Below are 14581 nucleotides of genomic sequence, written 5' to 3' on the forward strand. Positions count from 1 at the left end.
GCGGTGGTCTAAGGGTTAGAGGAGGGCCGAAAGGTTGCCGGTTCGATTCCCCGGACGGGCAGGAAAAATCTGGGTCGGGAAGTGATTGGTCATCACTCACTCACCCAACACCGCTGAAGTGCCCTTGAGCAAGGCACTGAACCCCCAACTGCTCCAGTGGAGCTGCTTAGTGGCCAACAGTATAAGACTGTAGTTGTACTGGTCAGCTCCCAGGTTTTAATGTGTGTGTGTGTGTGTGTGTGTGTGTGTGTGTGTGTGTGTGTGTGTGTGTGTGTGTGTGTGTGTGTGTGTGTGTGTGTGTGTGTGTGTGTGTGTGTGTGTGTGTGTGTGTGTGTCTGTCTGTGTGTCTTGTGCAGGGCGTTGCTGAAAATGAGCACTTGTGCTCAGTTACTACCCTGGGTAAATAAAAGGATTAAAAAACCTCCCTTAGATCTCCAGCTGACCTGTTCTGACACTCCTTATGTTGATCTGACCTCATCAAACCCTGTACTGTACACTCAAGACACGCTCCATATATGGCCAGTACAGAATTCATTCCATATGTTGATCTGACCCCCCCATGCCAAAGTGCCAGTGCTCGCCCAGCAGTCTCCCGGCCCGTCACCACCCAGTCACCCAGGCGTGTATGTGTGCACGCTTCTCGCTTCCCGCCCTCAGGGCGTCTTACTGGTAATGTATTATGTTATGTAGCCTAACAGTGAAATAGTCTGCCTTGAGTTCACATTTATAACACATTAATGAAGCAATATGTTTTATCAGTAACCTATGGACTGGTGCATATCATACGCTTTCTGGTATTCTCTATAGTCTACGCCGACTGCGAAAGGGCTTAAGCGTTATTCATAGTCTGGATTTTCGGTGGTGAGGTGACCACCGCTCCGGTGGTGAGCTGACCACCGGAGCTGAAATAACGTTGAGCGGTGGTGAGTAAAAACAGAGAGAAGGGCTGGAGCGGTGGCGGTGGTTTGCTCTTCACCGCGGCTCGTGACGTCATGTTGTAGTTCGGTGGTCACCTAACCACCGAAAATCCAGACTATGTATGAGCCTTGAGCCGCGGTGAAGAGCAAACCACCGCCACCGCCCCAGCCCTTCTCTGTTTTTACTCACCACCGCTCCACGTTATTACAGCTCCGGTGGTCACCTCACCACCGGAGCGGTGGTCACCTCACCACCGGAGCGGTGGTCACCTCACCACCGGAGCTGTGGTCACCTCACCACCGGAGCGGTGGTCACCTCACCACCGGAGCGGTGGTCACCTCACCACCGAAGCGGTGGTCACCTCACCACCGGAGCGGTGGTCACCTCACCACCGGAGCGGTGGTCACCTCACCACCGGAGCTGTGGTCACCTCACCACCGGAGCGGTGGTCACCTCACCACCGGAGCGGTGGTCACCTCACCACCGGAGCGGTGGTCACCTCACCACCGAAAATCCACACTATGAATAGGCCTTTATAGTCGGCGAGCGCAGATCGACCTCTGGTGTTAACACAGCGGCCCCGTTTCCACCAAGAGAACTTTGGTTCTAGAACTGGTTCCATTCTGCATTCTTGGAACCTTTTGGTGCTTTCACAGAACCTTTTATGGTTCTGAACCAATTCATGTGTAGTGGAAACACTCTGAACTGGTTCCATATTAGGACTGAACCGGTTCAACCCCGGAGGACAAGGGGCCAGTTAAGCTGGCGTAATCGTCCAAGGTTTTTTATGATCCTTAGGGTCATCCAAATAACATAATTAAAAATCACACCCGTGTGAAGTGAGGGGCGCTAATATATTAAAGTCTAACTCATGTTGCTTTTATGATTAGGTGATGTAATGGTGATGTAAAACAAACGGTGACAAAGCAAACATTATATTCTCTTTACTGTTAATGGCATTTAATGTTTGTGTTAGGGACAAGATGACATACATTTTCCCTTCATTGTCAATGGCGTTTTTAAAACAAACATTGAACTAAAAACAAATATTGAACCTGCCCCTCAAAAATAGAGTATTATATAAATTGTGGATCATGGTAAATTCAGGGGTTAAAGTTGGAGTACCACCTATAGGCCCCTAAGGCAAAAATAAATCTAATTTTAATTATGCTTTAAGAAGCATGTAATGTGTCAAGGGGTTTTTCATGATGCCCAAATGTGCTGACCTCATCACATTTGGGCACATTTGGGCAAGAGGCTATATGCCGTTTTTAGCCCAAGGAGTGTTTTTCGTGCAAAACTAATGCTTGGAATGGATTCAGAATCATGAAAAAACCCTAGTTTGACACATATAAAGTATAAACACATTATAAACTTATATTTATTTTGCCTTATATGTCTTTAATGGTAGGCCTACTCCAATAACTTTGTTTCAACCCCTGAATTTACCATGATCCACAATTTATATAATACTCTATTTGTAATGTTATTTGGATGACCCATAATGATCATAAAAAACCTTGAACGACATTGGCACCAGTGCCTGAGGTAAGGTTATTGCTCTGACTCTATGATCATTATAACAATGTGAAAGAAAATATTTAAATATTCGTGGACAATCAAAATTGTTGATGTGGTGTAATTGAAATTAATGTTGACACGGTGGTGTGTGTGTGTGTGTGTGTGTGTGTGTGTGTGTGTGTGTGTGCGTGCGTGCGTGCGTGCGTGCGTGCGTGCCTCACCTCTGGAGCCCATACTGCTGCTCCAACCGAGACCCCCTCCAGTTTAGCCTGAGTCCACGAGGCCTCAGTTACTGCATGTGGCCATGAGGAGGCGCTGTAAGAGTCCTGGTGGTGTGGAGAGGCTGTAGCCTACCATGCAGGCAAGTGTACTGTAGCAGACTAGTGGTTCCCAAAGTGGGGTCCGGAGGCAGTTCCAGGGGGTCCCCAGCTAAATTATACGGGTCCATTTGGTTCCATTTGTACACTCTCAGAGTTAAATTAGCATTGATTTTACAATATAAATTGGGGGTCTCAGAGATAGAAATGCCAGTCCGTAGACTTGTGCATATCAAACCGGGGGTCCTTGAACAGGTTGAGAATCACAGCTAGAGCTGCAAACATCTTCTCTTATGGGGGTCCCTGCCATATATTTTCAAATAGGGGGTCCGTGGCGTGGGCTAATGTCCTTGATATGAGAACGTTTGGGAACCACTACCACATTTCAACAACAGGGCAATTCATTGTTCTGTTGAGTCCCTCTCCTCCTTGTGCACGAGACATGCAGGCTAGCTGGCTGCAGACACACACTAGCATAGCAAGCAGGAGCAGCAACAATGTTGCATGCTTGCACGCACAAACTACAATCTCTCTCTCTCACACACACACACACACACGCACGCACAGTACGCACGCACAGTACACACACACACACGCACGCACACACACACGCACACACACACACACACACACACACACACACACACACACACACACACACACACACACACACACACACACACACACACACACACACACACACACACACACACACACACAGGGAGTCCCCAGCTAAATGACTAAATATAGCATCATTATCATGCATGTTGTACCACCCTATAATAGGCCTATGATCTCCATTTGAAAAAAGCCTATATATCTACAAGCTCACACAACGCATGTACAAGGATTTTTTTTTACAAAAAGACATCTTGAAGAAAAAAACGTGTGAAATATTTGGAATGTGTTTGGAACATTTTAAATACACACGTCTTGTATGGGGGTCCTGACACGGAACATTTTCAGATGGGGGTCCTGACACGGAACATTTTCAGATGGGGGTCCTGACACGGAACATTTTCAGATGGGGGTCCGCGGACAGAAACATACAGGTGTCCTTGACGTGACAATGTTTGAGAACAACGCCTTAAACACCATTAGACAGCCAGCCCAAATAAGCAACCACACCACACAAGCCCCCCCAAAAAAACCCAACCTGCAACAACCAATAAATAAGCGCATGCATAAAATGAGTGGCAAAGTGAGTTTAACGTGGTTTAATGCAATCAGATATAGGACTTTTCTGTTTGGATGTCTGGGCTGTCAAGGCCAGAAAGTAGTTTGTTAGTTAGGGGCGGCGGTGGCTCAGGGGTAGAGTTTCCGGATGGTAACCGCTAAGGTTGCCAGTTCGAACCCGGGCTCCCCCAGAGTTAGTGTCGAAGTGTCCTTGAGCAAGACTCTGAACCCCTATATTGCTCCTGATGTGCTGGTTGGTGCCTTGCATGGTTTCCGCCACCATCGGTGTATGAATGTAATGCACAATCTATGTAAAGCGCCTTGGATAAAGGCGCTATATAAATGCACCATTTACCATTTGTTTTTGCCACATAGTAGGTGTTCCTACATGCATGAGTCTACGGACCCCCATTTAATGGCATTTCTATCTCTGGGACTCCAATTTATATTGTAAAATCAAAGTTAATTTAACTCTGAGAGTGTACATTTGTACACTGTCAGAGTTTGGTTCCAAACTATCATTTAGCTGGGTACCCCCTGGAACTCCCTCAGGTACCCCCTGGAACTCCCTCAGGTACCCCTGGAACTCCCTCAGGTACCCCCTGGAACTCCCTCAGGTACCCCTGGAACTCCCTCAGGTACCCCTGGAACTCCCTCAGGTACCCCTGGAACTTTCCTCAGGTACCCCTGGAACTCCCTCAGGTACCCCCTGGAACTCCCTCAGGTACCCCTGGAACTCCCTCAGGTACCCCTGGAACTCCCTCAGGTACCCCCTGGAACTCCCTCAGGTACCCCTGGAACTCCCTCAGGTACCCCCTGGAACTCCCTCAGGTACCCCTTTGGGAACCACTGGTATAATCGGTAGCATATCGAAATCGGCCATTACAAATTCCATATAAATGCCTGCAGTTTATCTCTGAGGACCCCCCTAGGGGTCCCGCACCCCCTGCTGAAGACCCCCTGCCCTAAAGCCTAATCGTGACCCATGACCTTTTAAACAAGCAGTTGCTGCCGTTTGTCTATAGGTCAGAGGTCATGTGACGCAAACCAGAGAGGCACAGCAATGGAAACTAAATAAAGCATTGCGTGGTGCATGTCGTGTAGTCTATTGTAGACAGCATGTTGTGTAGTCTATTGTAGACAGCATGTTGTGTAGTCTATTGTAGACAGCATGTTGTAGTCTATTGTAGACAGCATGTTGTAGTCTATTGTAGACAGCATGTCGTATAGTCTATTGTAGACAGCATGTTGTGTAGTCTATTGTAGACAGCATGTTGTAGTCTATTGTAGACAGCATGTTGTGTAGTCTATTGTAGACAGCATGTTGTAGTCTATTGTAGACAGCATGTTGTGTAGTCTATTGTAGACAGCATGTTGTGTAGTCTATTGTAGACAGCATGTTGTAGTCTATTGTAGACAGCATGTTGTGTAGTCTATTGTAGACAGCATGTTGTAGTCTATTGTAGACAGCATGTTGTGTAGTCTATTGTAGACAGCATGTTGTAGTCTATTGTAGACAGCATGTTGTAGTCTATTGTAGACAGCATGTTATAGTCTATTGTAGACAGCATGTTGTGTAGTCTATTGTGGACAGCATGTTGTGTAGTCTATTGTAGACAGCATGTTGTGTAGTCTATTGTAGACAGCATGTTGTGTAGTCTATTGTAGACAGCATGTTGTAGTCTATTGTAGACAGCATGTTGTAGTCTATTGTAGACAGCATGTTATAGTCTATTGTAGACAGCATGTTGTGTAGTCTATTGTGGACAGCATGTTGTGTAGTCTATTGTAGACAGCATGTTGTAGTCTATTGTAGACAGCATGTTGTAGTCTATTGTAGACAGCATGTTGTGTAGTCTATTGTAGACAGCATGTTGTAGTCTATTGTAGACAGCATGTTGTGTAGTCTATTGTAGACAGCATGTTGTAGTCTATTGTAGACAGCATGTTGTGTAGTCTATTGTAGACAGCATGTTATAGTCTATTGTAGACAGCATGTTGTGTAGTCTATTGTGGACAGCATGTTGTGTAGTCTATTGTAGACAGCATGTTGTAGTCTATTGTAGACAGCATGTTGTGTAGTCTATTGTAGACAGCATGTTGTAGTCTATTGTAGACAGCATGTTGTGTAGTCTATTGTGGACAGCATGTTGTGTAGTCTATTGTAGACAGCATGTTGTAGTCTATTGTAGACAGCATGTTGTAGTCTATTGTAGACAGCATGTTGTAGTCTATTGTAGACAGCATGTTGTAGTCTATTGTAGACAGCATGTTGTGTAGTCTATTGTAGACAGCATGTTGTAGTCTATTGTAGACAGCATGTTGTGTAGTCTATTGTAGACAGCATGTTGTAGTCTATTGTAGACAGCATGTTGTAGTCTATTGTAGACAGCATGTTGTAGTCTATTGTAGACAGCATGTTGTAGTCTATTGTAGACAGCATGTTGTGTAGTCTATTGTAGACAGCATGTTGTAGTCTATTGTAGACAGCATGTTGTAGTCTATTGTAGACAGCATGTTGTAGTCTATTGTAGACAGCATGTTGTAGTCTATTGTAGACAGCATGTTGTAGTCTATTGTAGACAGCATGTTGTGTAGTCTATTGTAGACAGCATGTTGTGTAGTCTATTGTAGACAGCATGTTGTGTAGTCTATTGTAGACAGCATGTTGTAGTCTATTGTAGACAGCATGTTGTGTAGTCTATTGTAGACAGCATGTTGTGTAGTCTATTGTAGACAGCATGTTGTGTAGTCTATTGTAGACAGCATGTCGTGTAGTCTATTGTAGACAGCATGTTGTAGTCTATTGTAGACAGCATGTTGTAGTCTATTGTAGACAGCATGTTGTAGTCTATTGTAGACAGCATGTTGTAGTCTATTGTGGACAGCATGTTGTAGTCTATTGTGGACAGCATGTTGTGTAGTCTATTGTAGACAGCATGTTGTAGTCTATTGTAGACAGCATGTTGTAGTCTATTGTAGACAGCATGTTGTAGTCTATTGTAGACAGCATGTTGTAGTCTATTGTAGACAGCATGTTGTAGTCTATTGTAGACAGCATGTTGTAGTCTATTGTAGACAGCATGTTGTAGTCTATTGTAGACAGCATGTTGTAGTCTATTGTAGACAGCATGTTGTGTAGTCTATTGTAGACAGCATGTTGTAGTCTATTGTAGACAGCATGTTGTAGTCTATTGTAGACAGCATGTTGTAGTCTATTGTAGACAGCATGTTGTGTAGTCTATTGTAGACAGCAGGGCTCTGGACAACGCCAATACCCAACGCCAGTACTTAAGTCAAAGTAGTACTCAACACCAGTACTTGAGTGAGTCAGAGTAGAGAGAGGCCTACTTTATAATACTCCTGGTCAAAGCTTAATTCCACTACGTAAGTGAAGTGTTGGTCTGCTCCATTAGTCTCCAGGCTATTTCTATTCCTTTTCAGGACTAGTGAAGAGGTGTCCCGACGGGACGGCCGGGCTTCAAAGCACACAAGGACACATTCAAAAAGCTGTTTTTTTGAGGGGCGACAGCCGGCTTTTGGTGTGTGCGTGGAAAAACGTTGTCCTAACACAAACATTAAATGCCTTTGACAATGAATGGACAATTTTGAGCGTTTGTGTAAACACAAACATTGCAGACGAAGGCGGAATGAGATGATGTAGGATGACGTACGATGATAAGTCAGCGCCCCTCACGTCTTCACACGGGTGTGATTTTTCTTGTACTAGCACCTAAAAAGGGTTGAAATGTCCATGTTGCTCCAGTGTCCTCTCCTCCTCCTACATATTAAAAAAAACCTTTATTATCTAGACAGGGCTATCATCACATAATATAAAACAGGAAAAAACCTGTATTATCTAGAAAGGGCCATCATCACATATTAAAACAGGAAAAAGCCACCAAACTGAGACCTGTTTCGACACACAGGAAAAGTTACTTCTTTAGGACGTGGCTAGGAAAACATGTAAAATATGTAGCCTCGGATCAATTCAAGACTATATCGTAGACATTTCAAGTAAAAGTCAGAATCAATCAATAAAATACATGTTGATATGTGAATACGTTATTCCTTCAAAATACTCTCTGTGCCATGACCACGCTGTTTAGGTCTGAAGAACTTCTCATACAAAAAAAACTAAAAACCAGACTCAACTACACAGGTCTGCAACAGATCGAAAACAATTAAACTATGCTCGTTTAGTTCAGCACATTATTCTCTGGTTACTTTATGTTACAAACAAGTAATCTCAAACCAGGATATCTTTTTTTAATTCAAAGTATCTTCAGTCCTCTCTCTCTCTCTTTCTCTGTCTCTCTCTCTCTCTGTGTGTGTGTGTGTGTGTGTGTGTGTGTGTGTGTGTGTGTGTGTGTGTGTGTGTGTGTGTGTGTGTGTGTGTGTGTGTGTGTGTGTGTGTGTGTGTGTGTGTGTGTGTGTAGTTTTGCCTTTTGTAGACAACGTCGATGACAAGACTCAGAAATATGCGTTGTCCATAAATAGCAGCAAAGGACTGCTGGGCCGCTGCCTGCAGATCAAATTCTCCACAGCGAGAGAAGCTCACTGCATTTGCGCCTGGCCAGCAGCCCACGCACGCACGCACGCACACGCACACGCATGCGCGCACAGAGCATGTGCTCACGGTTGTAAATCCATTGTTTCTAAGCAGTGGTCCGCAGACCACTATAGTGGTCTGCGGACCACTATAGTGGTCCATGGCATTATTAATACAGATGATCCATGGGAAAATGTTTGCTTGTGTGTGTGTGTGTGTGTGTGTGTGTGTGTGTGTGTGTGTGTGTGTGTGTGTGTGTGTGTGTGTGTGTGTGTGTGTGTGTGTGTGTGAGAGTGTGTGCATGTGTGCGTGTGTGTGTGTGTTATACATCTCAGAAGAAGTGGAATATTTGGAATATTTTCTTGCTGACACGCCCACGTCTGGAAGGCCACACCCACAGTGATGGCGTAGTCTCCCGTGATACGCCCACGTCTGGAAGGCCACACCCACAGTGATGGCGTAGTCTCCCCTGATACGCCCACGTCTGGAAGGCCACACCCACAGTGATGGCGTAGTCTCCCCTGATACGCCCACGTCTGGAAGGCCACACCCACAGTGACGGTGTAGTCTCCCCTGATACGCCCACGTCTGGAAGGCCACACCCACAGTGACGGTGTAGTCTCCCCTGATACGCCCACGTCTGGAAGGCCACACCCACAGTGACGGCGTAGTCTCCCGTGATACGCCCACGTCTGGAAGGCCACACCCACAGTGACGGCATAGTCTCCCGTGATACGCCCACGTCTGGAAGGCCACACCCACAGTGATGGCGTAGTCTCCCGTGATACGCCCACGTCTGGAAGGCCACACCCACAGTGACGGCGTAGTCTCCTGTGATACGCCCACGTCTGGAAGGCCACACCCACAGTGATGGCTTAGTCTCCCCTGATACGCCCACGTCTGGAAGGCCACACCCACAGTGATGGCGTAGTCTCCCCTGATACGCCCACGTCTGGAAGGCCACACCCACAGTGATGGCGTAGTCTCCCGTGATACGCCCACGTCTGGAAGGCCACATCCACAGTGACGGCGTAGTCTCCCGTGATACGCCCACGTCTGGAAGGCCACACCCACAGTGACGGCATAGTCTCCCCTGATACGCCCACGTCTGGAAGGCCACACCCACAGTGATGGCGTAGTCTCCCCTGATACGCCCACGTCTGGAAGGCCACACCCACAGTGACGGCGTAGTCTCCCGTGATACGCCCACGTCTGGAAGGCCACACCCACAGTGACGGCGTAGTCTCCCCTGATACGCCCACGTCTGGAAGGCCACACCCACAGTGATGGCGTAGTCTCCCCTGATACGCCCACGTCTGGAAGGCCACACCCCCAGTGACGGCGTAGTCTCCCGTGATACGCCCACGTCTGGAAGGCCACACCCACAGTGACGGCATAGTCTCCCGTGATACGCCCACGTCTGGAAGGCCACACCCACAGTGACGGCATAGTCTCCCCTGATACGCCCACGTCTGGAAGGCCACACCCACAGTGATGGCGTAGTCTCCCCTGATACGCCCACGTCTGGAAGGCCACACCCACAGTGACGGCGTAGTCTCCCGTGATACGCCCACGTCTGGAAGGCCACACCCACAGTGACGGCGTAGTCTCCCCTGATACGCCCACGTCTGGAAGGCCACACCCACAGTGATGGCGTAGTCTCCCCTGATACGCCCACGTCTGGAAGGCCACACCCCCAGTGACGGCGTAGTCTCCCGTGATACGCCCACGTCTGGAAGGCCACACCCACAGTGACGGCGTAGTCTCCCGTGATACGCCCACGTCTGGAAGGCCACACCCACAGTGACGGTGTAGTCTCCCCTGATACGCCCACATCTGGGAGGCCACACCCACAGTGACGGCGTAGTCTCCCGTGATACGCCCACGTCTGGAAGGCCACACCCACAGTGACGGTGTAGTCTCCCGTGATACGCCCACGTCTGGAAGGCCACACCCACAGTGATGGTGTAGTCTCCCCTGATACGCCCACGTCTGGAAGGCCACACCCACAGTGACGGCGTAGTCTCCCCTGATACGCCCACGTCTGGAAGGCCACACCCACAGTGACGGTGTAGTCTCCTGTGATACGCCAACGTCTGGAAGGCCACACCCACAGTGACGGTGTAGTCTCCTGTGATACGCCCACGTCTGGAAGGCCACACCCACAGTGACGGTGTAGTCTCCTGTGATACGCCCACGTCTGGAAGGCCACACCCACAGTGACGGTGTAGTCTCCCGTGATACGCCCACGTCTGGAAGGCCACACCCACAGTGACGGTGTAGTCTCCCGTGATACGCCCACGTCTGGAAGGCCACACCCACAGTGACGGTGTAGTCTCCCGTGATACGCCCACGTCTGGAAGGCCACACCCACAGTGACGGTGTAGTCTCCCGTGATACGCCCACGTCTGGAAGGCCACACCCACAGTGACGGTGTAGTCTCCCGTGATACGCCCACGTCTGGAAGGCCACACCCACAGTGACGGTGTAGTCTCCCGTGATACGCCCACGTCTGGAAGGCCACACCCACAGTGACGGTGTAGTCTCCCGTGATACGCCCACGTCTGGAAGGCCACACCCACAGTGACGGTGTAGTCTCCCGTGATACGCCCACGTCTGGAAGGCCACACCCACAGTGACGGTGTAGTCTCCCGTGATACGCCCACGTCTGGAAGGCCACACCCACAGTGACGGTGTAGTCTCCCGTGATACGCCCACGTCTGGAAGGCCACACCCACAGTGACGGTGTAGTCTCCCGTGATACGCCCACGTCTGGAAGGCCACACCCACAGTGACGGTGTAGTCTCCCGTGATACGCCCACGTCTGGAAGGCCACACCCACAGTGACGGTGTAGTCTCCCCTGATACGCCCACGTCTGGAAGGCCACACCCACAGTGACGGTGTAGTCTCCCGTGCAGTGACATGGAATCATGACTGATGGGAGATGTAATTAGCGCCTCGTTTATGTTTCCAATTTAAAGCTAATATAAGCAATAATGGGCAGTATTATGCGTATCTTAAGTACCAGGTCTTATGACTTAACTTAAGACCTGGAGGCGTGGTCAATGCTGTTTGGCCACTCAGAATAGCCAAATGGCATTGATCACGCCTCCAGGTCTTAAGTTAAGTAATAAGACCTGGTACCTAAGACACGCATAATACTGCCCAATATGTCATAATTTGAATGACCTTTTTTCTTTTTTGGTATTCAGACAGTCAGCAATGCGTAAAAACTAAAAACAAATAAAGGCGCTATATAAATGCACCATTTACTATTTACTATTTACTATTGACCGAAAGAATAAGGTCGCGAATACAAGCGGCCGAAATGAGTTTTCCTCGACGGGTGGCTGAGTAGAACCGTCTCAACTTCTCACCCTATATCTCTATAGAGATATAGGGTGAGAAGTTCAGTCACACGAGAGAGACTCAGCCACCCGTCGAGGAAAACTCATTTCGGCCGCTTGTATTCGCGACCTTATTCTTTCGGTCAATAGTAAATAGTAAATAGTAAATGGACTCGGAGTAGAACCGCTGCTCCTTCGCCTGGAAAGGAGTCAGCTGAGGTGGTTCGGGCATCTGGTTAGGATGCCTCTCGGGCGCCTCCCTAGGGAGGTCCTCAATGCACGTCCCACTGGGAGGAGACCCCGGGGCATCTGGTTAGGATGCCTCTCGGGCGCCTCCCTAGGGAGGTCCTCAATGCACGTCCCACTGGGAGGAGACCCCGGGGCAGACCAAGACGCAGTTGGAGGAAATACATCGACTCACTGGCCTTGGAACGTCTCGGAATCCCCCAGGATCCCCCAAGTCACTAATGTTGCTCTGGAGAGGGAAGTCTGGAGCACTCTGGTGGAGCTGTTGCCCCCGCGACCCGACTACGGATAAGCGGTTGAAGATGGATGGATGGATGGATGGATTTACTATTAATTTTAAAATGTTCCAACTTTTTGACCCATTTGAAAGTTTCCCCAGAAAACACGGATAGAATCTGCAGTCTTTCATCGTCTGTGACCTTTGTTCTGAGATAAACATTCAACAAGTTAATACAGTGGCCTGGTTGTTAATACAGTGGCCTGGTTGTTAATACAGTGGCCTGGTGGTTAATACAGTGGCCTGGTTGTTAATACAGTGGCCTGGTTGTTTTTGACTGTGTACATTGTGTGTACGCCATAAATAAACATGCATGCAGGAAATTGTGTTAGCTGGGTCTCATTAAGCACTTAAGCCGGGTGTTTCCCTTAGCGTTGCTGTGGGGGGAGGAGGCCCCACAAGGCAATGTGCTCCCGCCTCCCTGTGGGGGGAGGAGGCCCCACAAGGCAATGTGCTCCCGCCTCCCTGTGGGGGGAGGAGGCCCCACTGTGGGGGGGAGGAGGCCCCACAAGGCAATGTGCTCCCGCCTCCCTGTGGGGGGAGGAGGCCCCACTGTGGGGGGGAGGAGGCCCCACAAGGCAATGTGCTCCCGCCTCCCTGTGGGGGGGAGGAGTAGTACACTGAGGCGGGAGCACATTGCCTTGTGGGGCCTCCTCCCCCCACAGGGAGGCGGGAGCACATTGCAATGTGCTCCCGCCTCCCTGTGGGGGGAGGAGGCCCCACAAGGCAATGTGCTCCCGCCTCCCTGTGGGGGGAGGAGGCCCCACAGGGCAATGTGCTCCCGCCTCCCTGTGGGGGGAGGAGGCCCCACAGGGCAATGTGCTCCCGCCTCCCTGTGGGGGGAGGAGGCCCCACAGGGCAATGTGCTCCCGCCTCCCTGTGGGGGGAGGAGGCCCCACAAGGCAATGTGCTCCCGCCTCCCTGTGGGGGGAGGAGGCCCCACAAGGCAATGTGCTCCCGCCTCCCTGTGGGGGGAGGAGGCCCCACAGGGCAATGTGCTCCCGCCTCCCTGTGGGGGGAGGAGGCCCCACAGGGCAATGTGCTCCCGCCTCCCTGTGGGGGGAAGGAGGCCCCACAGGGCAATGTGCTCCCGCCTCCCTGTGGGGGGAGGAGGCCCCACAAGGCAATGTGCTCCCGCCTCCCTGTGGGGGGAGGAGGCCCCACAGGGCAATGTGCTCCCGCCTCCCTGTGGGGGGAGGAGGCCCCACAGGGCAATGTGCTCCCGCCTCCCTGTGGGGGGAGGAGGCCCCACAAGGCAATGTGCTCCCGCCTCCCTGTGGGGGGAGGAGGCCCCACAGGGCAATGTGCTCCCGCCTCCCTGTGGGGGGAGGAGGCCCCACAAGGCAATGTGCTCCCGCCTCCCTGTGGGGGGAGGAGGCCCCACAAGGCAATGTGCTCCCGCCTCAGTGTACTACTAAATCACAATATAAGTTACCTAAAGTCACTTCATTTAGTTTACTACTAAATCACAATATAAGTTACCTAAAGTCACTTCATTTTCACATACAGCAGCTCTAGACGATTCAAATTAAAGAAATTAAAACGTTTAGGGATTTTCATGTAACTTTTTGTGCTTTTCTCAGACAACTGAAGAAAAGAGTATCGGCTAATGCCATCAGGTAGAAGGTACGAGGTCCATGCGTGTAAATATAATAGGTACAAGCATTCCTTTGTCCCTCTGTCAATCACACTCAGGCAGACAGGGTAGGGGTCGAAGGTTGAGGTGATGTTCTTCCTCTTTTGCACTAGGTGTGTGGTTTTTTAATGTTGTACGGGTCACTGTGTGCCTTTGTTGTCTTGTATTGTGTATTGTTTTGTATTGTATTGTATTGTATTGTATTTATCCAAGGCCCTGGAAAAGGTAGTCTACTCCCAAGTGCAATCCTTTCTCACCACTCATGGCATCTATGATACATTTCAGTCCGGCTTTAGACCTGGACATAGCACCGAAACAGCTCTCCTCAGAGTTCTCAATGACATTCGCCAAATTACAGATACAGCTGCATTCGATACAGTGGATCATCGGATCTTGCTGTCCAGACTGGAGCACCATGTCGGTATTTCTGGCACTGCCTTGGAATGGTTCAGGTCTTATCTAACCGACCGCTGTTTTAAGGTTGGGCTAGGCGCATTCCACTCCAGTGTGGCCCCTCTAACCTGTGGCGTCCCTCAGGGTTCCATCCTTGGCCCCATCCTCTTCCTGCTCTATATGCTATAGGCTCACTC

Source organism: Electrona antarctica (genome assembly GCF_951216825.1).
Source record: "Electrona antarctica genome assembly, chromosome: 18".
NCBI classification, from domain to species: domain Eukaryota; kingdom Metazoa; phylum Chordata; class Actinopteri; order Myctophiformes; family Myctophidae; genus Electrona; species Electrona antarctica.